This window comes from Acartia tonsa, chromosome 13 (genome assembly GCF_053477335.1).
Source record: "Acartia tonsa isolate MP-2025a chromosome 13, ASM5347733v1, whole genome shotgun sequence".
NCBI classification, from domain to species: Eukaryota; Metazoa; Arthropoda; class Copepoda; order Calanoida; family Acartiidae; genus Acartia; species Acartia tonsa.
Window position 1 is genome coordinate 46,341,441 of NC_137272.1, and position 26,351 is coordinate 46,367,791.

The 26,351-nt window shown below is 32.1% G+C and overlaps 2 protein-coding genes and 1 long non-coding RNA gene across 3 annotated transcripts in view; all 3 read left to right on the forward strand.

The window, feature by feature from the left end:
• The first annotated feature begins 1,433 nt into the window (after window positions 1-1,433).
• The window catches only part of LOC145303927 (uncharacterized), a 37,650-nt gene continuing 12,732 nt past the window's right edge, over window positions 1,434-26,351 (forward strand). Inside the window, exon 1 of the mRNA XM_080145598.1 lies at window positions 1,434-1,528. The gene's annotated coding sequence lies outside the window, so the exon portion shown is untranslated. The remainder of the gene's footprint in view (window positions 1,529-26,351) is intronic.
• Window positions 18,415-26,351, forward strand: part of LOC145304363 (uncharacterized) — a 119,119-nt gene continuing 111,182 nt past the window's right edge. The window contains exon 1 of the mRNA XM_080146230.1: window positions 18,415-18,474. The gene's annotated coding sequence lies outside the window, so the exon portion shown is untranslated. The remainder of the gene's footprint in view (window positions 18,475-26,351) is intronic.
• LOC145303929 (uncharacterized) overlaps window positions 24,587-26,351 on the forward strand; it is a 164,980-nt gene continuing 163,215 nt past the window's right edge. Inside the window, exon 1 of the long non-coding RNA XR_013873869.1 lies at window positions 24,587-24,680. This is a non-coding gene — a long non-coding RNA (uncharacterized LOC145303929). The remainder of the gene's footprint in view (window positions 24,681-26,351) is intronic.

Sequence of the window (26,351 nt, forward strand, 5' to 3'; positions counted from 1 at the left end):
TTATCTGTGTGTTTGTACCTAAGGATCTCGCTAACTGCTGAACCGATCGGGTTCTCCTTAACAGGGTAGCTTCTCATAGGTCCTGGGAAGGTTTATATCTTTTTTAGTGGAGGGTACCACCACCCTCCCAAGAGGAACCACAAAATATCTATTTTTTACTTAGAGACTTGAACCCAACATTTAAAAGCTAACATTTAAAGTGACAATAGAGGCTTCAAGGGGCTCCGCTAGTAATGAAGAAAGTATATCTATTTATCACATGATTTAGTTGTAGAGAAGCTTTGCTGCCAAGGAATAACTTGTCCTTTGAATTTCGATATCTGACATCATTATAATAAAGTAACAGGATGAAGGATCTCGCTAACTGCTGAACCGATCTAGTTCTCCTTAACAGGGTAGCTTTTAAAAGGTCCCGGAAAGGTTTATAACTATTTTGGGGGAGGGTTTTATTATCCGCCCAAGAGAAATCACTAAAAATCGAGAAAAAAGATTAGATACACTGAGTGTAATTATTAATGGATATATTTTAAATTTTAGTTATAGAGAAGCAGAACTTGGTCTTTGTGTTATCTTTTATGCTTAGGTAAGGGTTAAAATTATACATTTTCATAAGTAGCGCAGCTACTTGTTAACCAGGTTATGTTTGTCCTTTCCTCTAAATTCAACCCCCCCACCCTAATTTAATAGTTAAATTTCTAAAACTGACAATTAATAATATTGAAGAATTCAAAATTCTTACCAAGGCTCATACAAATAAACCCAAATAAGATTATAGATACTTATATATGATGTAATTATTAATAGACGGATCTTTTGTTTAGTTATATATAGAGAAGCCTTGCATTATAGAAATAATTCTGACCTTGGTGTTATCTTCTGAAGGTAAGAAATAAAATTATATAACTCAGCTACTCTATAAGTCACGTATGTCAGACCAATTCTCTAATTATCCGTTGGATTACAACCGGTCTCAGCCATACTGAAAAATCATATATAGCATTGTATTACAAACATTTTTCCACCAATACTAATTTACTAAAATAAAAATTTTAATCAGTTTTGTTAGCCTGGGCCTTTGGCTGGTTGCGCCTAACAAAACTGGTTTAAATCTTTCATTCTAATATCTGCGGAAAGCTGTTTGTAATACGATGCGATAAATAACTAGTATATAAAATATTGCAAAAGTATATTAGTGCTTTCACCTAAAGTTTAATTTTAGCACATATACCCACCCCCCTTTGTTTAAATAAATTGAATATATTTGAGTGGGGTTCCAGTGAAAAGCCCTACCCATGAGTTCTACCAAGTATCCAATCTAACCTAATCTGACCTAAAGTAACAAACAAACAAATGCAGCTTAAAGCAACAACAAAATTAATTCGGGATTAATAAAAAACCTATACGTTGGAGATGCAACACTTAGTAGAGTCAGTATATTTATTTATAGATGTATTTATCAATTTAGTTATAGAGAAGCTTTGCTCCTAAAGAATAACTTGGCCTTGGAGTTATCTTCTGCGTGGTGAATGTAGGTTTTAATATTTCATAATTAATAGTGGCACAGCTACTCCATATCTAATATATGTCCTCTATTTATGTCTATTTTCTATATTCTTTTTAAAAGCAATTATAAAAGGCATCTACTCCACAACTTCTTTTGTCTGTTAAACTTGGCTTTCTGTGTCCATCCATAATGATATGAATAATTCCTAAAAATGTAGAAATAACTTTGAAGTTAAAATGAACTGCCAATTAATATGGAATCATGTAATTTCTTGTAATTACTATTGTAACATGCAACTCCATTTTAACTCAAATTCATAAAATATTTGGCAATGCAATTATATGCTATGGATGTTGACAATTCATATTTTTTTATTTGTTTCATCTTTATCATGAGATATAAATATGATTATCAGATCGCAAAAATACTAGACAAGGTTATGAAGAATAATTAAATAGATTTGACAATTACAATTATAAACACAGGAAGCACAAATACAAAGCTAAAACTTTACATGATTAACAAGACAAACCTTACTACTTTACGTAATTGAATGAAAATTTTATAGTACTTGACATAGCTGAACTATTACTATTTAGCATGGAGTAGGGGTAATTCTTAAACTTGGGATCTCTGAAGAAAAATTTTAGGTTAATTAAGTCTAGTAATTATCCTTAAATTTTAGGCAGTTCTGTTGACAAGAGTGGTGTTTACAAAATAGCAACAGCAAAACAAATACATAAACTAGCAGATCCTAGATCCTCCAGTTTGAGTGGCTACCACAACAACAGCTGGGAGTGCTGTTACTACTCCTGCCAAGAATAAACTTGTTTGCAATGAGATAGCTGTATATTTAGTTGAGGTAAGTCTTTTCACAGTATTACAACTTAGCCTTTTTTCTAAAGAGAAATAATCTATGTCTGACTTCAACAAAAGGTTTCACTATCAGCTACAATTCAATTCTACTTTACAGGGAAGCTTCTTATACTTCTTAGGAAAAACTATATCTACAATGAAGGAGAGCAAGTAAATTTAGAAAAAGTTATAGAAATATTAAAAAAACATAGTTTGCAACAGGAATCAAAGATTTTGAAATAGTTTTATTGAACATTACCGTGTTAATGATTGAGAAAGGTAAAAAATTCCTTTTTAAAAAAAATCATCTTACAAATTATTATTTAGAAATGGAGGAATTAGGCAGTAGAACTGAAATGGATGAGAACACAGGTTGTGCAGGTCCTGGTAGTGATACTAAAAAGGTATGTATTCTGTAAGTGCCTAAAACTTGGTATTAGTATTGAAAATTATACAAAAGAAATATTTCAGTCACTCTAACAAAATATTCAAAGTTGTAAGAAAACTAACATATCCTAAAATACCAATACGTAGTAAAAGATATTCTAAAGAATAAATGCATATTACAATTTTAAAATCCATGTATGATCTTGCAGGCCTTTATCCTCATTGTCTACAGGAAACTTTGTATGTCTCTTCTGTCCACAATTTTTCATTTAAAACTTAAATATATAGTTAAATAGTTCAATTTTATGAAAATCTTATACCATTTTCATGATGTTACATGCATTAAAGAATATTTTACTAGGAAAGAACCTAAAAATCATGACTTAATACATGATATTTTCAGAATGAAGATGAGATGGGGTCTACAAAACCTTCTGTGTGTACATGTGAACTTAAATTTGGAGTTTCCCCTCTAACATCTCAAGATTCAAAATCTTCAAATTTGACCAAAGAACTTGGTAATATGAGTATAAATTTTCAAGGCCCTGCAGGAGAATATCAAAGAATGCTAGCCAAAGAAAAGATTGAAGAGATAAAACAGAAAGTAGCTGATTATTATTATGATTCAGAGTGTAAGGTTATAGCTATTCCAAATTATTTTGTAACACCCAAAAATCCAACAGTGTTAGGAAAAGAGGGGAAGGAAAATCAAGATTCTCAGATTTTGGATAAATATCTTGAAGAATGTTTACATCATGAGCTTGTCAATACTGCAAGAAAATCAAAGTGGAAAGCTTTCATTATGAATAGCTTCCAATCTGGAGATTGCATTCAGCAACTAGTTAAGAAGGGAAAAGACACCAGAGGAAAAGATCAAACTGCAGATTTCAATAAGCATGAAATAAAAATAAAGGCATTGTTGAACATTGAAGATATTTCTAGGGAAAAACTAGATTTATGCATAATGGAGCATTTAAAATGGAAAGAAAACAAGCTTGAATATAAAGATGCAAAGAGCTGGCTGTTTAGAAAGGAATGTTTTATAGATAATGCAAGGGTGGGGAGCAGTTACCATTTTATAAATATATCTTGTTATGATATTTTTATATGCTATAAATCAGATTTGAAGATTATTACTAAATGAATATGCATACAAAATATAAAACATTTAATAATATAGGTGCATAAAGAGCATGGAAGCAATAAGAAAAACAAAATTGAAAACACATTCTTGTATAAGTTTCCTACCAGCGATCTAGAGAAATTTTATACCTATCAATACTATAACCACAGTCTACAAGAATCAAAAACAGAATGGGATTCTCTAATAATTATCCCAGAACACAGCACTATTATAAATATAGAGGTAAAACTTGGACCTAAAGATCAAGGAGATAAAACCAAACTACTGAAAAATGCTTCAGATCAAACTAAACAGCACTTTTCATTCATGAAGAAATTATTTGGAGATATGCTTTCCAAAGATTGGGTGTTTGTGAGGGCTGCATGTGTTCCTTATTTAGAGATTGTTGAAGGTGCAGAAATACCTTGTGTCAACTGTCAGCAATTCATTCTACAAGATGTTAATGATGTAACACCTTGGTTGAATCAGATATTTGAACACAAACTTGTTACATCTGATAATCATGATCAAACAGTATATGAGGATCTAGTTGCTGAACTGATATACCACATTTCTATAAAAGCGTCAAGTAGATTTAATCAATTGATATCTGATCCATTAACCATTAGCAAAGAAGTTGAGAAAGCATTGACAGGAAAGTCTGATGGAATAACAGGAGAGAGTAATGTTCCTGTTTACATGCTCAACAATGAACAACTGCAAGCAGTAAACTCAACATCCAAGTTCCTTATCATAGATGGCGATTATGGTACTGGGAAAACATATGTTTTAAAAGAAAGAGCAAAAAAGTGTGCCACTGACAATCACAAAGATATAATATTTTACATTGATTTAACAACAATAATAAATTATGAAGAAGAGAGTTATACATCCCCAACATCTGTTATGGATGAAATGGCTAAGGTGGAGTTTGAAACTTATCCTAATGTAAGAGTTATTACAATTAAAGATCTAATTGATGATTTAGATACATTGGATTTAAAAAATATTGAAGAAATTATGTATTCCATAAATAATTACCTTAGAGACAATCTTTATGATCACCTATTCATTGATGAGATGATAATTGGAAGTTTTGAATTTCCTGGCTCTGTGAAAACAATTTGTATGACTATGAAAGTAGATACTGAAAATATGAAAGGTAGATCAGAGTGGATAGAAACTATGATAAAGAATCAGAATGCTCTAATGTTTAATCTTACAAAGAACTTACGAAACAGTCATCTCATACATAAGTTTTCTGAAGCTTTTAATTCACAAACTTCTTTAAAACATCCTGACAATAATGTCATTGGTAGCCATATATATTACTATCATAATATTCATAATATATTACCTGGCTTATTAGCCATTGCTGCAGTAGAAAAATATTTCTTACTTCAACCACAAGAAGGTGTAGTTGTATTAACAAATTTATATTACAACTCAATGTTTGATTTGTTAAAGAAACACTTTTCCTCAACTAGACCAGTTGTGTCAGACTGCAAAGCATATATGAACAAACCTGAAGGAATATTAGTAACAAATTTCTATGAATTTCAGGGTGCTCAGGCAAGGAACATTATCATAATTGATGATATTACAGAAGAAGGATATAATATTGCCTTTATAAGAAATATAAGAAATATGATACTTAGAGCAATGTCATTTGCGATTTTCATTTCAAGACAGAAAGTTCCTGAAGGAAACAAATTTGGAGCAATTCAAGATAAAAATTTACATGGCTTTATTTATGCTGAAAGAAAAGCTATAGATTGTCATCACTATCACAACAAAGAAAAACATGATATTAGTGACATTACTATGGCAATATTAGATAAGTACAAACTATTGGACAAGGATGAGGGTATTGTGATTGTAACTTACCAGAGAATTTCTAAGAATACAATTAGAGAAGCAAATACAAAGAAGTTTCTTAGTATAACTAGAGAGGAAAGAAAGAAACAAGTTAGGGAGAAAATCAAATTAGAAAATAAAGAGCTTTATAAAGAATTAAAGAGAAATATTTCTAGAAAATATGATGAAATATCTTGGAGCTACTATGATGATGATTATTATGAAATTAAAGATCTAGTAAACAAGCCAAGACATATCAATTATATCAATATAAACGATTATATCACTATCAATTATTACTCAGAAATTTATTTCAATGAAGCAATGGATATTATTGTATTTGCTGATGAAAATATAGATCATAAACATGAATTTGCAGCTTGGGGAAATGCTTATGATACTTTAGATTTTTCAGATAATGAGACAAGCATAGATGTTAATTGGAGTAAGATAAACAGAAATAAATGTGAAGCACATAGCAGAGATGCAATCTGGGAAGCACAATCAAAGTTTGCAATAATTGTTCATGATGGTAAAATAGAAACATTTAGTCAACCTAAAGAAGCTCTCAATCTAATAGAGAATGATAACCTACATGAATACATAACTAAACAAAACACAAACCTATTGACGGAGGAAGAACATACAACTAAAGAAGTAGAACAAGTCAACAACCTTCCAAATCAATAAGAAAACATAAGAACAGTATTGTTTTTTTTAATACCAAATCTACTTATATTCCAGAAAAATTTGTATATATTTTAATTCTTTAATGATAATGTATTATATAATATGTAAATTAGGTAAAAATAAGAGTTTAAAAATATTTTTTTTTGTTCAAATATTTCTGACTTCCACTACTCTATAATATATTTTGTTTGCAAGTGGTTTTGATTCAAAGAGATTTTTGGGATTACATTTCTACAAATTGTTTTCATTTAATAGCTTTTCTTAGACAGAATGGCTTTTAATTCTACTTTATAACATTAAATTTTATATTTGGTGGGTTAGAAGTTGCATGATTTGAATAAAAGGTTGCGCGTTTTTTACATCACTGACAATCTTGTCCATAGGTAGCTTCTTTATATAGATATTTAGATCTAGATTTAGCCTCTAGGGGCACTTTAGAAAGGGGGAGTTGAATTATATCTTTTATTTTAGATTTAAAATGAATTTTTTTTGAGGGGGGGGGGACGTGGTTATTGTTCTAAACCTTCCCAGGACATGTAAGAAGCTACCCTGTAAAGGAAAACCATAGTGGTTAGCAAGATCCACTGGAACAAACATTGTTTGTCAAACAGACAGACAAACATCCTGTTACTGTACTACAAAGAGGGGGCGTAGCTACTAGTAATGAATCTATAAATAAAGCCCAACAGATTAGATACAGCTTTCGTTGTAGATTGGCCTCTCATTGGTCAGGAGCCATTCAGAAGCCTATCTCTTATAGCAGCCAAGCAATGAGCGTACTTATCCCATTATTCAATGTTTTTTGTCTGAAGTTTAAGATCTCAGATACTGCTGGTCTGAATTAGTTGTACTTTTTGTGTAAGGTTTATAAATATTTAAGCTATTTTTTTACCTCCCCCCGCTCTCTCCTACAAGATAGGGGGGAAGCAATTAGTATAATTATAAAGCAACAGACAGACAGACAAAAAATAAAAGTTTTAGAATATATTCGCATTAATCCCAAATCAACAACTAATCAACAAATTTTGTAGAATAGAGCGCTGTACTTTGAAAGCAAAAACATCAAGTTTCTTTAAATTTATTTCAGCACTATAATGTACAGATTTTTACAAGATAGCATAGTATACTACAGGGTGTTTCAAAAGAAATGTTATTTTTAAAAAAACTTAATTATGCATAGAAACAAAAAACAAATATATAAAATGAATATATTTGGAAAACCTGTTCTGTTACATTTATGTTTCAAATATTTAAAAATGGTTATTGAAATAAATTATTGAAAAGTTGGAACATGTTACCACGTAGCTCCTATACTATACATAGCACAGGAATGATTCTTATATATCCAAAAACTAGACCATATTACGACTTTAAAGTTATGCACAAAATTTTTCTACTATTAACACAAGCAGCGCAGTTTGAATTTTAAAAATGTGCTCATTTTTAAACAACCTTCAAATCCATACACCATCAAAAATAAGGCCTTTGGAAAAATAGGTTTTTTAAGGCATATTACGTTGAAATAATCATTTTTGAATATTTGAAACATAAATGCACCAGAAAAGGTTTTCATTTATATATAAAGCATTTTACATAATTGTTTTTGTTTCTATGCATAATTAAGTTTTTAAAAGTAATATTTCTCTTGAAACACCCTGTATATACAGATATAATACAATAATTAAATTTTTATACTTTAATTTAAAATACCTCATAGCCACTAAAATTATAAGCTTATGTAAATATATCAATAAATAATAGTTATTCATCGTATTATAGACAGCTTTCTGCGGATATTAAAATGAAAAATGATAAGATCAAACCCTAAGGCTTAACCCCTCATCCCCCCCTCCCTACACTTTTCCCTATCCCCTCCCCAGACCACGGAGAAAACTTATTGATCAATAAATGAGGTATATATTAGCAATCTATGTCCATTTCTTTCAATAATTAAATTCTAAGTTATGATAATCAAATGCTAAAATACAAATGTCTAAGTGTTATAACAAAATTATTACTAAAATGGATGTATAATAGCTGGATATTATGACAGGGGAATTTTTGTTGCTAATATAGTCCTCAAATATTGATCAATAAGTTCCTCAAGGTTGTAGTAAAGTCATAAGGGAGGGGAGGGGGAGTATAGATATAGTGATAACCTGGGTGGAGGGGTATTGTTGTATTAGCCACTTTTGAGAAACATTTATTAGGGTATGGGAAAGAATCTCTCACAATATCCATGTATTATATATCCATTATTACTAAATTTATTTGCATTGAAATAATTAAGCTTAAAAAATCAATGTAAAAAACATAGATAATTCAAAAAAAATGCACAAAACAATGTGTCTTAAAGTGTCTTAGAAATAAGCCACGTGACGTCATAAAAATAGAGAGATGAGAGGAGAAGTGGGAAAGAAAACCCCTAAAATTAAAATGAGATGGATAATCACTCACTTATGACTTCACATGGCTGATTTTTGAGATACTTTGTCCCGCTACACAAAACAGCACTTTTGTCAAAAAAATTATTAAATTATAAGATTTAATGTAAAATGAGTATTATTTGAATTATTTATGATGTATAATTGTACAATATGTAGCAAGAAGAACTTATAATATATGGTTACCATATGCTTTATATAATTAAATTTTGGTGATTAGTTTTCGAATCATGTGTGACGTCATAAAAATACGTCAAAAAAGGAAGGATGAGTGGAGAAGTAGGAAAAGAAACTAATAAAAAAAGAGATGCATATAGACGTATTTTTATGACGTCGTACATGACAATTTCCATATTTTCAAATTCAAATTTAAATCTTTCCAATCTGACATTTTAATATCATATTTTTTTATGTAAAAATATTCAATGCTGTTTTTTTGTGTGTGTATATTGTACAAGCATGACTGGGAAAATAACAGTCTTTTCTTTGGTATCTAATATTTAAAAAGTCCTTAAATCAAGATTTTAAAAATTAAATTACAATTTAGAAAAGTTAAAAATTCCTAATTTAATCAAGCTCTTAAAAATTATATTTTCGTGCTTTCTCTTAAAGTAAGTGCCCAGTTTATTTAGTAATTGTTCAAAATAAAGAGGGGGGTTGCCCGTGGGGGTAATATATGTTCTGTGCTCGACTAAGTGCTCGATTGAGGGAAATCACCCTACTTCAGGAAAAATGCCTTTCATGGTAACTTTACAAAGTGTCTAAAAAACAGCCATGTGACGTCATAAAAATGAGGGATTATCCATTTCTTTTTGTAGGGGTTTTCTTTCCCACTTCCCCTCTCATCTCTCTTATTTTTGTGACGTCACATGGCTGATATTTGAGACACTTTGTAAAATAAAATTTACAAGCCTAGCCTAGGAGTCAGGGATCTAAAGGGATAATTAAGACAATGGCCAATAAAATGGTGTACATCCCCAATAATGATAAATAAAATTCCCTCTTCTGTAGATTACAATTATTGGTTAAAACGTTTGGATACTCAACTTAATGAATTAACTAATCAAAATTAATTAAAAGTCCCCAAAGTTGTTAAGACATCGAATAAGAAAACGTTATTAAAAACATTTTCATATTACAGCTTTAAAATAAATGATTTTGAAATGGAAGCTTTTGAATAGACAACTTATGTATGTCTGTTTAATCTTCTGTAGTTCTATTGATGTACATCCCCAATGATGATAAACAAAATTTTATTCTTCTATAGTTCTATTGTCTAGCAGCACATCATCATCTTCGGCATCTCTGAAAGATTATTCAAATTAGTGGTCGAAACATTTGGACACCTAATAAACCAATCAAAATCCACAAAGTTGTTAAGCCAATGAGAATAAGAACACGTTATTATAAAACTGTGGGGACTAGTGCAATAAACAGACCAATGTCCCCTCCCTTCCTGAGAGGGATAAGACAATGGCCGATAAATTGATGTACAGCCCCAATAATGATGATGCACAAAATTACAAGTTTTACCAGTAATTGAACAGTTTATCAGTTTTTTTTCTTTGCAACTTTTAAAGTGTCCTAGCCGTTTGGTATATCTGAGAGTATATAATCTCATCAATTATCTGTTATGATTGAGGCTGATGTCCATGAGACCCTATATATACATCAGGTCCAACAACCAAGGATAACTAAGGGGAATCATATCTCTCCTTTTCTGTCCAAGCACCCGGGATATTGGGTTAAGTAACACCTAACAAACAAACAACTCTTTGATTGCACAACCTTTGCCTGGAGGTCCTAGTGTGACTGGTAATGAGTTGTGCCTGTTTTGGGCCAAGGCATTTCAACTAAAATTCTATTAATGTCACACATCTGACGTAGCAGAATTAGGAACATTTTTTTAACATCTTTAGTTATGACGTGATGTTAAGAGAAGATTCAGTAGAGTACATAAACACAGATATATAGACATCCTGATATTTTAGAAGATATAGACCATATTTTTTAACATCTTTAGTTATGACAAGTCAAGATTCAGTAGAGTACATACACACAGATATATAGACATCCTGATATTTTAGAAGATATAGATTATAGTTTTTAACATCTTTAGTTATGACAAGTAAAGATGCAGTAGAGTACATACATCAGATATATAGACATCCTGATATTTTAGAAGATATAGACTACAGTTTTTAACATCTTTAGTTATGACAAGTCAAGATTCAGTAGAGTACATACACTCAGATATATAGAAATCCTGATATTTTAGAAGATATAGAGTTTAATTATTTCTCAATAACGGAGATTTTCAAAGCATATTGAATGCTCAGAACGGAAAATCTAATTTTGTAATTTTGACCAAAGACATAATGAATAAAGAGAAAAATATTATAATAGCCAAAAACCTGCAAATAAGCAGTCCGATGGCCATGGATGTTTCATTCAGTTTCAGCGTGCTATCTTTTAAACTTGCTAGAATTGTTCTATCAATTTTAAACTTTGCCTGATGATTCCTAAGGTATGATTTAGGAAGCGTAGCAACTCTGCAAGTATTACCATTTAAAACATGTTGATTTTTTTGGTTTCAATTATCCTATTCATCTGATTTTTCAAAAATGATTGATATTACACAAGGTATAATGTTAGAAGCAAATAATCAATTACTAAAATGTAAGTATGTCCTTAAAAAATATCCAGTATTTGCTCAGTTTTGCAAAAAAAACTTACCTACAATTTTGTTTATACTCATACATTATATTTTGTCATATACAGTCCTGAAACTCTACAAGTGTTGTTGTCTATTTGTCCTACTGTTTCAGAGCTTTGCTTAACCCTTTACAGTCGGGCCCCTTGCCGCACCTTAATCGGTCGGGGGGGGGGGGGAGGGCGTTCAACGCCCCCCCTAATTATCTCAGTTCCTATTAGAGCTAGAGGGCTAAATTTTTTTGTGCAAGTCCCCTGTTTGATAATGAATTTCCGACCTTTCATAAGTCTAAGTCAATTTTCGCTTCCTTCACCCTTTTATTTAACAACCTTTGTTTTTAGGTCTTTTTTTATTTAAAAATTTCAAACGGCTGTAATTTTCTTATTTTTGAACCTAGAAGAAAAATTTTTCCCAGAAAATGTTTATTTTTATGTAAATTTTACATTAGAAATATCAAAATATAAATTTCAGCGGCCGCAGCTGTACTTGGCAGCTGCCAGCCGCCGCAGTCGGCGGTCGGCGGGAAAACGGCGGCGGATCTTCATGAAATTTTAATACGTTATGTAGACATGTAAGAAAAGCTTAAGTTTAAAATTTGAAGTCTCTAAGTAAAAAATTGCGGCCACAGGAGCCTTTTAAAGATTTCTGGAGACCTGGAGGATCAGGACCTGCAGGATCATACCTGGAACCTGAAAGTGACTTGAACACGTGTATATCATATAAGGATGTACTACTAGAGGATTTTTTAGTATTTTGGTATGATAAAATGCTTTGTTTTAGTCAAAAAAATATTTTTGCTCTTTACCTGGATGACCCTGCCAGGTTTGCTGGCATCCTGTGCCCGCCAGGATGGAGATATTCAAAAAATTCCAACTCTCAGTTATGTGTCATACCCATACTTAAAAAGTCAAGCAGTTTGGGCTCTTTATCTTTCACACACAGAAAATGAGATAGAAAAAACCGGATGGGGGGGCGTTCAATGCCCCCCCCCCCCCGACTGTTAAGGGTTAAATGGATTTTGTCATCCTTGTTAACCAATAAGATATATGTTCTAAAATAACTTTCCTTTAAGATTTAAAATTTTAATTAATTTCAAATTTCTATGGTAATCTATAATTTAGGTTATTATATATTAGAATTGATCCTATCTCTAAAGATCTATGCTGTTTTACTATCTCTTTTTCAATATTTTAATCCTTCTATATCTCTCTTTAGTATTTACTAGCGGCTTCGCCTCTAGCCTCTAGGGGCTTTGCCCCAAGAGGTTTGATCAAACTAATTTTTTTGGTGGGGGGGGTTAGTCGACCCCACTATTTTAATTTTAGTTTTAAAAGAAAAAGAAAAATTTGGAAGGGAGGGGTATTTTTTATTTTTTGGGGGGTTGGGGGTGTCCCACACCCCAAGAAAATATCTTAAAACCACCACAGGACCAGTAGGTATATTCCCTGAAGAGTAGAGCCCATTCGGTTCAGCGGTTACCGAGATCTTAAGCTTCAGACGGACAGACATCGTTCTACTTTGTATTATAGATAATTTCTTTGTAATTACATACTTTATTATATTTGTTTCCAATTATGTTCAACAAAATTGCATTTTCTTTAGATTTAAAATATTGTTGGAAACTTAATAAAGTGCCACAAGATTTTGCAAATAAATGACACAAGTTAAAACTTTGGGGACAAGTATAATATACAGCCCAATATCTCCACCCAATGAGATGTCTTTATGATTAATAAGTAAGAGGATGTTTATCTGTGTTTCTGTTTGTCTGTGTAAACTGAAATATCTCTCTAACCACTGGACCTATATGGACCTATATGGATCCTTTACAGTGAAACGTCTTATGGATCCTGGGAAAATTAATAACTCTGTTGGGGAAGGGGAACCTCCACTCTCCTTAGAAAAAATTGTCCCTTAACCCCACCCCCTCCATTTTTTACATATCTTATTAAAACTTCAATGTAAATTGGAGAGTTGATTTCCCCAATTTCCCCTAACCTCTTGTAGAGTAGATAATATCTTATTATATAAAGCAGTAAGGTTAAGATTTGGATAAACACTGAACTAATTGGAAGATTCCTAAATTCCAGGTTTAGGCAATTCAACTTTTAGATTTACTTAACACCTAGATGCTAAAGACGCATCTGCTAGTTTATCCTATTATATAAAGCAATAAGGCGTTTTTCTTCTGTAGCTAAAAATCTTGCTAACCAAGAACCGATATGGTTCTCCTTTAGAGTTAAGTTTCTCATAGCTCATGAGATGGTTTTAGGCTATTTAATATTTATCAATAGAAAGTAGCTTGATGTTTGTCCGTCCGTCTGTCTTTTTGTTCATTAAGATCTTGGTAACCACTGATTCGATTTGATTCTACACTTCAGGGAGTATACCTACTGGTCCTGTGGTGGTTTTAGGCTATATTCTTGGGGGGTGGGACACCCACAACATCCCCAAAAACATAAAAATTCCCCCAATTTTTTTAAAGCAGTTAATTTAAAATGTAAAGGTACTTTTTCTAGTTTCTCATAAAGGAGAAAGTAACCATATGAAAATGATTGAAAGGCAATAAAACACGCATTTTATTATATATATTATGAATTTGAAGCCACCTAGCTCTGACGTCAAACTTTCTATCCAGTTTTTCATATTACAAAAAGATACAAAAATATTCATACTTTTTTTGATATTTAGTTTAGATAGATAGATAGATAGATAGATAGATAGATAGATAGATAGATAGATAGATAGATAGATAGATAGATAGATAGATAGATAGATAGATAGATAGATAGATAGATAGATAGATAGATAGATAGATAGATAGATAGATAGATAGATAGATAGATAGATAGATAGATAGATAGATAGATAGATAGATAGATAGATAGATAGATAGATAGATAGATAGATAGATAGATAGATAGATAGATAGATAGACAGATAGATAGATAGATAGATAGATAAATAGATAGATACATAGATAGATAGATAAATAGATAGATTGATAGATAGATAGATACATATAAAAGTTTTGATGCGCGCACTAACACACACAAACACACACAAACACGCACACACACACACACCTTTGAGCTTGGTTAGATATAAAATATGCCCTAGGCCTGCATGATGAGAAAGAAAAGTACTCTGTTATAGCCATACATTTTCATAAATTTCCCTTACCATGCTCTGAACCCATCTTTTAATATGTTTTTTTAATTTTGATAATCTGATATTGCTGCCATGGACTCTAAGTAAGAGTAGGTAAAAGAATAGGTAAAGAATAGGTAAAAGGCTCCCCCTGGCTTTTTAAAAAGTATATTATCTCCCTTGCTTTTTTTCCCTGTACAGATTTTAGATCCATTCTCCCCCCCCCCTAAAAAAAAGGTTGAACATTATTGACTGCTCCTATTGTCTTAATCTTGATAGAGAAAACCTTACTAATTTACTCATTTATCCACACAACTATCTTTAATTAAGGGCGTGCACATGATTTAATCTGCAGGGGATAGAGGGGCTACACATCAAAAATCAAAAGTATAGGAATAAAAGGCCGGCTGTGTGGGGGGGGGGATTAGGGGGCTGGAGTGTAACCCCTCTTGATGTATTGACATGGGTTTGAAAAAAAATAGAATATATTTAGAAATATAAAATGTGCAGAGGGTTATTTTAGTATTCCAAAAATCAGATCACTAGAAAAATTACATCACATAAAAATTTGTTCTTAACAAATTTAAAAACCAAAAAGTTTTGCATGGTAATGATTACTACAGAAATCACCAAGCAAGGTTTGAAATTAATAGGATAGTTCTAACATGCCTAAATTGGAAATACAAGCGGTTGGACTAACCCTAATTATAGTAAAAGCTGTTCTTTTAAAAAGAAAATATTTAAGAATTTTGATCAATGTAGTATCAAATCCTTACAATAAAGTAACAGGATGTCTGTCTGTTTGTCTGTCTGTGTGTCAGTATCAAAGGATCTCGTTAACCACTGAACCGATCAGGTTCACCTTTACAGGGTAGTTTCTCATAGGTCCTGGGAAGGTTTATAACTATTCTGGGGAAGGGTACCACCCTCCCAAGAGAAATCGCCCCTAGAAAAAAATTACCCCCACAAAAGATTTTTTAACTAAAATTAAAAACGAGGGGGGGGGGCACCCCCCGGGCCCTCCCCCTTTGGAGAAAGTAACCATAAGAAAATGATTGTTGGACACATACATACATATAATTTAATACCACCACTCTCTGACATCAAACTTTCAATCCAGTTCTACAACACTTTTAATACGCGCGCACACATACACAGTAACAGGATGTCTGTCTGTTTGTCTGTCTGTGTGTCAGTATCAAAGGATCTCGTTAACCACTGAACCGATCAGGTTCACCTTTACAGGGTAGTTTCTCATAGGTCCTGGGAAGGTTTATATCTATTCTGGGGGAGGGTACCACCACCCTCCCAAGAGAAATCGCCCCTAGAAAAAAATTACCCCCACAAAAGATTTTTTAACTAAAATTAAAAACGAGGGGGGGGGGGGCACCCCCCGGGCCCTCCCCCTTTGGAGAAAGTAACCATAAGAAAATGATTGTTGGACACATACATACATATAATTTAATACCACCACTCTCTGACATCAAACTTTCAATCCAGTTCTACAACACTTTTAATACGCGCGCACACATACACAAACACACACACACACACACACACACCTACAAGCTTGGTTATAATATAATATTGCCTGAGGGATGGTGAGAAAGAAAAAAACTCTCTAAATTTTTTTGATTTCCTCTGTAGCTTGTTCTGTACCCAACATGAATGTTTTTTTTTAGACACATTCTTATAATTTAAAACCACCTCTCTCTGACGTCAAACTTTCCATTTAGTTCTACAAAACGCACACACACACACCTACAAACTTGGTGTATAATTTTGCCTGAGAGATGGTGAGAAATAAAAATACTCTCTAGATTTTTATAATTTCCTCCGTAGCTTGTTCTGAACCCAAAATTTTTTGAACTCTGAAGATATTATATTGCTGGCATTGACATTTAAGATGGGAAGGGTAAATTTTAAACACAAAATGTGGGTTTTTCCCAAAACTAAATTTACAGAATGGGGGGGGGGGGGTTGATGGGGTAATTACCCTCAAATATGAATTTTACCATAGTAATGATTTATGAAAGCACATTCCACAATGTAGGTTTTGTGTCCCCCCCCTCCCACAAAAAAAAGCTTGGACGTCATTGGTTGCTGCTATATTTTAAATCAGGTAGATAAGGAAAAATATACTAATTAACCATACAACCTTTTAGGAGGGTACCCATACAATTGACAAAGTTGGGAAAATAGAGGGGGGGGGGAGGGGTCCCACTATTATATTGATAAGTAGTATAAATGGAAAGTAATTATAAGTTATAACATAAAAATATGCTTTTCAATGTAATTAGAAATTTTATGAAGTGGTTATTTTACATGGAACATTTTATATTAATGGGATTATACCAACCAACTAAGTTTTATAAGCATAGATATTATATGTACATTCTGAATACATGCAGGGATACAAGGATATGTCTAATAAAACAAAAGGAAAGATCTGCCTATCTAAAATCTTTGACATATTTCCTAATTATGTTGTAAAAGAGGGAAATAAGATATTATATTTAATTGGACATTGTCCTTACCTTCCCTGAAGTCACTAAACCATGAAAATATTTTTGCTGTGCTTCACATTTCAAATTTTTAGCTGTTCCTAAAGATTCATATTCACAAACCTTTTTGTTAGTATTATACATAAAATCTACTGTGATTTCAACTGAATAAGACTTTAGACCCATGATTATTAAAATCTAGTCTGTCTGGGCCCGGGGCAAAAGAGAGAGTTGAGTTGGCTAGTTCAGTTCTTTGTGTGCTGTGACTAGGTTTACTTCTTTAGATATTTTTAGCAGGGGATAGTACAATAGTGATTAAATTAATCTAGTATCCATTCTTCTCCTAATTTCTTTCTATAAAGTAAATCTTATAATGTGGGGAGAAGATAAATATATCATCTATTATTCTTTCACTGTATCTCTATGATTATTAGATTTTCAACAAAGATAATTTATTTGTAGGGATAGGACAGTGGACTAGAAACTATTATTTCCCATATCATTATATTAGAAATAATACTTTTTTGTTAGATATAATCATTGGTGGAAATATGAAAAGATTATTGGTTTGTATTCTATAATATCTAAAACAAAGACATCCAAGCTTTTTATTTTAGGAAGGGGTGATGTTTCAAAACCTTACTATTAGCTATAATTACATTTTTGAGGAGGTTGGGGGGGGGGGGGATGAATGCCTAAATTTAAAATTAAAATTTGTTTTTCCTGTGGCAAATTAACCCCCTATAAAAATTAAGAGGGGGTAAAGAGGGGGGGGGGAGGCGTATGGATAGGGGGGTGGGTGTAGATTTAAAAGGTTTTTGTTTAGTGGGGAATGTGGGGGAGATGTAATATTAAAAAAACACTTCTCTTTATAAAAATCTGTTAAAAAAATAGCGTTTGGGGGTTTATTGATAGGCAATCTTTTTAAGGGAAAGAACCACCTTTGTTTTATAGATGTTGTCATCCTTGTCTATATATTGAAATATATGATGTTTGTTTAGTGGGTAATGTGGGGGAGTTGTAATATTAAAAAACCCCTTCTCTTTATAAAAATCTGTTTCAAAAAAGGGTTGGGGGTTTATTGATAGGCAATCACTTTAAGGGAAAATACCAGCCTTTCTTTTCTTGATGTGGTTATCCTTGTTTATATTGAAATTTATGAAGTATTCTAAAATTTCATTTATTTCAGATAAAAATTAGCAGTATTGTTGAAAATTTGTTCTAAGAATTGAGATATACACCTGAAGGTAAACATAAATAATTACATTTTTGAAAGTGAATAATAATCATTAACAGAAAGTCTGGGTGCTTGCTTACATGTGAAGACCAGAGCACCAAAACCCCCCCCCCCCCGCTTAGTTTTGACAAAAATCAAAAATAAGGGGGGGGGGGTAGTTTTTTAATGTCTGGAAAACGGCAAGGAGGAAAAAAGCAAGGCAAGGCAAATAATTAACCCCCCCCTTAATTTTAAAGAAAATCAAAAATAAGGGGGGGGGGGGGTAGTTTTTTCACTGTACAACACGCCAGAAAGTTGAGTAAGGTAAATCAAGTAAATCCAGTATACCAGAGGGGAAACCTTATAACAGGGATATTCATGTTTTGGAGCATAATTTCCTTATTTATTGACTGATTTTAGTAATTGATGTATCCCTGAACAGGTAGTCTTAAGGAGAATATATCAGAAGTGTTTTCATGGGGACAGTTAATTAAAAAAATAACAACCTTTGAGAGGGGGATTTTTTCTTTCCTTAGGGGGTTATGGGTATCCCAGCCCTCAGAAAAAGCTTAATACCATCAACCGACCAGAAGGTTTACATCTTAAAGAGTGTAGCCTAATCGAGTGAGGGGTTACTGAAATCTTAAGCTTCCGACAGACAGACAGACAGATAGACAGAAATTGTTTTAGTTTGTATTATAGATATCAAATTTATTGTTATTTTGAATTGATATTGGACATGTCTCTTTACTTTGGGTAGCTTTGCTTTTAAAATGTTATTTAAAAACATGTAAATAGATAGACATATAAAGTCTGTGATATTTTTATATGTTATATCATGTAAATCATGTTATATCATGTAAAGAGATAGACATATAAAGTCTGTAATATGTTATATTATGTATTTGGCCATAACTCCATCAACAATTATTTCAAAACAGACCTTTTTAACCTAAGATACTGAAACAGTTCCTTTATAGGTCCAAGTAATCAGTTTTGTAATATCTTACTATTTCATGGAAGACTGATGAAAATACTAATAACATGCAAATTTGGGTGTAAGTTTTTATATATATGGAAGCCATATAATCATGAAATAGAAAGATATTACAAAACTGAATAATTTGGCTTAAAAGGAACTATTTCCGTATCTTAGGACAAAAAGGTCTGTTTTGAAAGCATATTTTTTACATAGTTATGGCCTAATACATGATCAAACATATAAAAAACTTACAGACTTAAGTAGAATGTAAATAAACAAATTTGAATGATATTGATTTGATGGTTAGTCTTATTAAAGGAATTGTATTAATTATGATAAAAAACAATAAAGGTCGCAGGGAGGGAGGAGTTTTGCTACCCCTCTCCCCCTCACTCTAACAAGGTCTTGCTAAGGTGTTAATCTTTAGTGGTTAGATATTAAATATTTTTTTTCTGTTCTATAGGATTCAGATAAGAAACTATGATAGAGTGCAGAGACAAGAGACAAGGATTCTGACAAACAATTGTAATTTAAGAATTCCATTGTAGCCACCTCCTTTAACTCTATCCTTTATACTATAAGTTGCTCAGTTACACAATCATGGATTGTATTTAATAAAGGTAATAACTTGTATTATAAACAAGGATGACAACATCCATAAGTAGCATAGCACAAAATCATGAATACAAAAACAGACAATGAGATTTAAAGAGCATTTGTTAGAGTTAAGAATAGATTTATAAATGAAAAAATATGAAAACTTTCTTAAGAATATTTATATTTTATATGAGGACTGACAGACTGACAGTCAAAGTTAATCAAAGTGTAATGATTATTTTATAAAAGTGTTACTTTTTATTGAATGTCCTATTAATTAAATGTTTTTTTTTATTGGTGTTAAGATAAAAAAAGCACAATTGAAAATCAGGTAATATCCTGTTAGAATTTTTTTTCTTCAATTTTCAAAATTTGATTACATCCCTCCCGCAGCGCTCATCCCCCTTGCCTGCCTAGCCGCAGCACTTGGCTCCCTAGCCTATAACCTAACCTAACCTAAAATAGTTGTTTTCTGTCGGTAAGGTACTAAAATTTTCAAAATTGAAAAAAATTTTTTGAAGAGGATAACGCCAAAAATCCTAAATAGCCTTGATGTTAAACATAGGAAAATATTTAAAATTGAACTTCTGACAATATGCACATAATTTACTATAAAACTTTCTGTGAAATTCATTGATACTTGATAAGGAACTTTAATTATCATTTTTTAAACAAGAAATATTCTAATTAGTTTCACATTTAAGGTTCAAATGTGAAAATTGGATGAAGCACCTCATTTCATAGAAATATGTCTTCCACAAAGGTAAATAGATAGTTTCTATATCATTAGATATCATTTATAACTCAACATTTAAAACTTTTACCACCAATCAATGGATTTTTAAGACATCACATGACTTTAAGTGTAACAAAGTTTTTACTACTGAAATGGCAATCCTTATACAAAAATAGCCGAGGTGGATTCTTAAAAAAACTTTTTGGCTCACTGCCTTACTATAATCAGTGAGGCTCGTTAAAAATTAGGTGGGGATAACTTTGCCTCACTGCGAGCCTAACTGATTTTAGTGAGCCAGGAAGCCAAAGACGTTTTATAAGAATCCACCTCAGGATCTTTGTATACCTGTACTTAAAGATCTTGTTAACTGCTTAAATGATATGGTTCTCCTTTACAGGGTAGCTTCTCATATGTTCTGGAAACTGTTTATAACTGTTTTTGGGATGGGTACTCCTAACCTTCAAAGAGAAATTGCGTCTAGAAACAAATCACCAGACACCCTAAAAAAATTACATTTTTCTTTTTTAAACTAAAAGTAAAAATCTTTATAATAAAGTAACATGATGTCTGTCTGTGTGTCTGTGTATATGTTTATACCAAAGGATCTCGCTAACCGCTGAACTAATTAGATTCTCCTTTACAGGGAAGCTTCTTTTAGGTCCAAGGAACTAATTTAACTATTTTGGGGGAGGGTACTACCACCCTCCCAAGAGAAATCACAACTAATCAAGAAAAAAATTTATTATACTTGATTTTACGAGGAGACTTGAACGCAACATATACATATTTGAAATAAAAAAAAATATTTAAAGTGCCACTAGAGGCCTCTAGGAGCATAGCCACTAGTAAAGGTTATACCATGAGAAATAATTACTATTTGTTTAGGTATCAATGCATGAAGTGAGAGAGTGGTAATAAAGTGGTCTTATCTAAATTAAACAAAGATTATTGAATATTTCCATTTCCTGGTGAGAGAAAAAAGGAGGACTATACTACAAAAAATGTTGTCATCACACTAGGAATCTGTAAAATACCTTGGTGTAATTGCAGGTACATGTTTATTTTATCAAAATCAATACCATATTTTGTGAGAAATGGACATTGAGTGTAAAAAAATATCCATCTTTTTTTCAACTCTTATGATTTATTTAGACAAACAGAATGGAGAATGTGGGGGGGGGGGGGGTAATTGCATAATAATTGCATAATTTTTGAAAATACAGGGTGTCCAAAAAATAGGAAAATATTGATCTGGTCAGAAAACACTATGGCCAAACATACTAAGACACATATTAGAGTAATTTGAAAAAAATAGCCAATTTAGACCAAGTTTTAGCTCTACAAACACAAAAATCATATTTACAGGGTGTTCCAAAATGAAATTTGACAACCTTATAGTCCTGGGTCCTCCAAACCATTATATACCACATATGCCCACAGATAAAACACAGGATTTAAGCCAAAAAAAAATGATTTTTTTTGGACAGGTATTTTGGGTATTACGCTAGATATCCAAAATACACTTTTTGTTGGACACCCTGTAAAATTAGAGTTTTTGCCAAAATAGCATTATGTGCGCTTTTTACATGAATAAACGATCATTTTGGTGTATAAAATGTATAGGTTGGATGTAAGATTGATGAAAAAATTAATTTTTAAAATTGTGAAAAAATAGGTGTTTTTTAAATTTTTGTTACCTACCTTTATAGATAGCTAGATATCTAGACATCCAGGGACTCTGAAACTTTTTTTTGGCCATCCAGCATCCTTGAATCACCCAATGGACCAAAATATAGAGTATTAACAAAATCGGAGAGGTAGTGCAGAAAAGTGGTACATTTGGCAAATAATGCACCATACATATAATTTAATACCACCACTCTCTGACATCAAACTTTCAATCCAGTTCTACAACACTTTTAATACGCGCACACACACACACACACACACACCCACACACCCAGCTAAAAACTTGGTTATGTATAAATTTTGCCTGAGGGATGGTGAGAAAGAAAAATACTCTCTAGATTTTTATAATTTCCACTGTAACTTGTTCTGTACCCAACATGAATGTTTTTTAATGTTGCTGGCATTGATGTCCAAGGTGGGGAGGGTTGTAAAGGGGTGAATACACCCACACTTAAAAAAATGTTTGGGGCGCTCGGCACTATAGTATATTTTGAATGTAAGGTTTTCCCACAAAAAAATTTACAGAATGGTTGGGGGTGGGATAATTACACTCTAGTATAAATATTACCAGGGTAATGATTTTTACATCCATCATATTTCACAAATTATAAGTTATAACATATAAATATGTTTTTCAATATAATTTGAAATTTTATAAAGTGGTTATTTTACATGGAACATTTTATATTAATGGGATTATAGCAACCAACTATGTTTTATAAGCAAAGATATTATATGTACATTCTGAATACATACAGGGATGCAAGGCTATGTCTAATATAATAAAAAAACGTTCTGCCTATCTTAAATCTTTGACATATTTCCTAATTATGTTGTAAAATAGGGAAGGGAAATATTTTATTTTATTTGTCATTGTCCTTACCTCCCTGGAGTATCTGAACCATACAAATATTTCACATTTTAATTTTTTAGCTGTTTCCTAAAGATTCATATTCACACACCTTTTCGTTAGTATTAGACATAAAATCTACTGTGATTTCAACTGAATAAGACTTTAGACCCATGATTATTAAAATCTAGTCTGTCTGGGCCCGGGGCAAAAGAGAGAGTTGGCTAGTTCAGTTCTTTGTGTGCTGTGACTAGGTTTACTTCTTTAAATAGTTTTAGTAGGGGATAGAACAATAGTTATTAAATTAATCTAGTATGAATTCTTTTCCCAATTTCTTTCTATAAAGAAAATCTTATAAGATAAATGTATCATTCATAGTTCTTTTTATGCATTTCTAAGATTATTAGATTTTTAACAAAGTTGTATTTATTTGTAGGGATAGGACAATGGACTTAAACTTTTATTTCCATTCTCATTTCACTGCATCTCTAGGATTATTCAATAATCAAGAAGATATATTTGTAGGGATAGGACAGTGGACTAGAAACTATTATTTCCAATATCATAATAATAAAAAAGAAAAGACTTCTTTGTTAGATAAGATCATTGGTGAAAAAGTTAGAAGATTATTATTTTGTATTCTATCCTTATAATAAAGTAACAGGATGTTTGTCTGTGTGTTTGTCTGTATGTTTGTCTGTGTGTTTGTATGTTTGTGCTAAAGGATCTCGCTAACTGCTGAACCGATCACCAATCGGGTTCTCCTTAACAGAGTAGCTTCTCATAGGTCCCGGGAAGTTTTATAACTATTTTGGGGAAGGGTACCACCACCCTTCCAAGTACCCCTAGAGGCCTCTAGGGGCGTAGCCGCTAGTAATATATAAAGCAAAGACATCCAAGCTTTTTATTTTCAGAGGGGGTGAGGGTTCAAAATCTTACTATTAGCTGTAATTAGATATTTGAGAAGGTCGGGGGAGGGGGGGGGGGGTTTGAATGCCTAAATTTAAAATTAAAATTAGTTTTTCCTGAGAAAATTTACATGAGAGAGTAATTTACCCCCTATAGAAATTAAGAGGGGGTAAATAGGGGGGGGGGACATATGAATAGGGGGGTGTAGATTTAAAAGGTTTTTTTAGTTGGGAATGTGGGGGGGGGGGAGGGAGTGGAAATATAAAAAAACTACTTTCTTGTATTAAAAATCTGTTTAAAAAATAGCATGTTTGGGGGTTTATTGATAGGCAATCACTTTAAGGGAAAGTACCAGCTTTTCTTTTATTTATGTTGTCATCCATGTTTATGAATTATTCTAAAATTTCTTGTATTTCAGATAAATTACCAGTATGGTTCATAATTTATTGATAGAATTAAGATATGCATTTAAAGGTAAACTTAAATAATAATCTTTAAAAGTGAAGCTTTTCTGTATTTAGAGTTGGTCCATCAGTCTGTAACATATTTGTAATTATTATGGTTAATTTAACTAGTGGATACGCCCTTAGAGGCCTCTGGTGGCACACAGAGGGGGGAGGATAGTTTAAACCCATAACTATTTTTATATTTTAGTTTTAAAAAGAAAAATCTAAAGAAAAAAAACATTTTCGTGGAGAGTAATTTTTTCTAGGGGATATTCTACTTGGGAGGGTGGTTGTACCCTACCTCAAAATAGTTATAAACCTTCTCCCACGACCTATGAGAAGCTACATTTAAATGAGAACCATATCAGTCCAGCGGTTAACTAGATCCTTTGGTACAAACACATGCATAGACAGATGAACACAGATCCTGTTACTTTATTATTTATAAGGATTCCCAAGTATTATCAATTATAAGTTCAAATTAGAAATGAATGAATAGACATATAGTGAATTGAATTTAAAAAGTTGAATGATATTGATTTGATTATCAGTTCAATATATGGGAATGGATTATATATGAATGATATTGATTTGATTATTAGTTCAATATAAGGGAATGGATTACATATGATAAAAAATAATAAAGTATTCTAACAAGAGTTTGCTCTGGGCGGGCTTAATATTCAGGTGTCAAAACATTAAATATTTTTTTTGTTATCTAGGATTCAGATAAGAAACTGTAAAATAGTGCAGAGACAAGGATTCTGACAAACGGATTTTATTGTAGCCACCTCCTTTAACTGTACTCTTTATACTATAAGTTGCTCAGTTACACAATCATGGATTGTATTTAATAAAGGTAATGACTTGTATTATAAACATTAAACATGGTTGACAACATCCATAAGTAGCATAGATAAAAAATCATGAATAAAAATACAGACAATAAGATTTAAAGAGCATTTGTTAAAGTCAATAATAGATTTATAAATGAAAAAATATGAAAACTTTCTTAAGAATATTTATAATTCATATGAGGACTGACAGTCAAAGTTAATTAAAATTCAATGATTATTTCATAAAATTATTACTTTTTATTGAACTAGCGGCTTCGCCCCTAGCCTCTAGGGGTTTTGTCCCAAGAGGTGATAAAAAAAAATTTAGGCGAAATTCATAAAAGGACCAAGGAAATCTTCTGCATAAAAAAAGGACCAAGGAAATCTTCTGCAAAAAAAGGACCAAGGAAATCTTCTGCAAAAAAAAAAAAAAATGAGGGGGAAATTTTCCTTTTTTTGGGGGTTGGGGGTGTCCCACCCCACAAGAAAATAGCTTAAAACCACCACAGGACCGATAGTTGACCCTGAAGAGTAGAATCCAATCGGTTCAGTGGTTACCGAGATCTTAAGCTTCAGATGAAGGGACGGCCAGACAGACATCAAGCTACTTTGTATTATAGATGTCCTATCAATTAAATGTTTTTTTTTAGTAGCGAAGCTACACTATAATTCGAAATGTCCGTCCGTCTGCCATCTGTCCGTCTGTCCGTCCGTGTGAGACAGAATAGGGGAAACGTGATTTTCTCGGCTCCTATTAAAGATAGACAGCTGAAATTTTTTGACAACATTCCCATTATTAACGAGCATAATTAACTATAAAACATCAAGGGCGGTCGGACCGCTTTTTAGCAGGTTTTAGGCTA